The 1036-nt window shown below is 41.3% G+C and overlaps 1 pseudogene; it reads right to left on the bottom strand.

The window, feature by feature from the left end:
- Positions 1 to 7: 7 nt before the first annotated feature.
- LOC120860110 lies at positions 8 to 788 on the bottom strand (annotated as a pseudogene).
- Between the last annotated feature and the right edge of the window lie 248 nt (positions 789 to 1036).

Below are 1036 nucleotides of genomic sequence, written 5' to 3'. Positions count from 1 at the left end.
CCTGGTCCATGGAGCTACTTGAGGCAGGATGAATGTAAACAAAAACACCAGGGACGAAGAAAAGAACAACTACCAAGAAATGGGAGGCACACGTAGACAGTGCTTTATGAAGCATGCTGCAAGAATGGGTCTTGAACTAAGATAGATAATAATGTAGAAATAGCACAGGAATGTTAGAAAGAATGAGCCCATGGCAATGGTGCCTGTGACAGTATTGAGCAGCCACTCATTGAGCTCGATGTTCCCACAGGCCAACTCCAGCAACAGCTTAACATCACAGAAGAAGTGATGAATACGGTTGGAACCACAGAAGTTTAAGTGAGAGGTCATTACTGAGTGCAGCAGGGCATGGAAAAAACCAATGATCCAGACAGTGACAGCCATCTGGATACAGACTTGATGATTCATGATAAGAATATAATGAAATGGTTTGCATATAGCCACAAAGCGGTTAAAGCCCATCATGGCTAGCAACATGGACTCTGTGCTGCCCAGGAAATGGGAGAGATGAAGCTGGCTTATGCATCCCGAGAAAGAAATTGCTTTGTGTGTAGAGAGGAAGTTCTCCAGCTGGAATAGCAGATATCCAGACTTGACAGGTTTCCCAGGAAAAAGTACATAGGAGAATGGAGTCTTGAATCAGAGATGGCAACCATCAGGATGGCTCCTTTTCCAGCCAAGCTGACAATGTCAGTTGCAAGGAAAATCACAAAGAGAACAGGCTGCAGTTCTTGCATGTCTTTCACTCCCAGGAGGAGAAATTCATTGACTGAGGTTTGTTTCAGCATCACTTGAAAGAAAAGACAAAATAACATATGGAATGCTATGTCTGATGGGAACCAGTGTCCCACAGCTGAGCATTTTCCCATCTAGATAATAATATTTTGAGGTAGAGCAGTGGTGTTTTAAATAGTCTCAGCAGCACAGATTATACAATATTTGGACCACTAGATTATTAAATATTAACATTATATACCATTTATGGACTGTTACTCAAACACTTTTGTTTTTATCTGACATATCTTTTCATATATAT

The sequence above is a fragment of the Oryx dammah genome, unplaced genomic scaffold (genome assembly GCF_014754425.2).
Source record: "Oryx dammah isolate SB20612 unplaced genomic scaffold, SCBI_Odam_1.1 HiC_scaffold_9062, whole genome shotgun sequence".
Classification (NCBI taxonomy): Eukaryota; Metazoa; Chordata; class Mammalia; order Artiodactyla; family Bovidae; genus Oryx; species Oryx dammah.
Note: the sequence above shows the minus strand (reverse complement) of the source record. Positions and strands in the feature narration are given on the sequence as shown.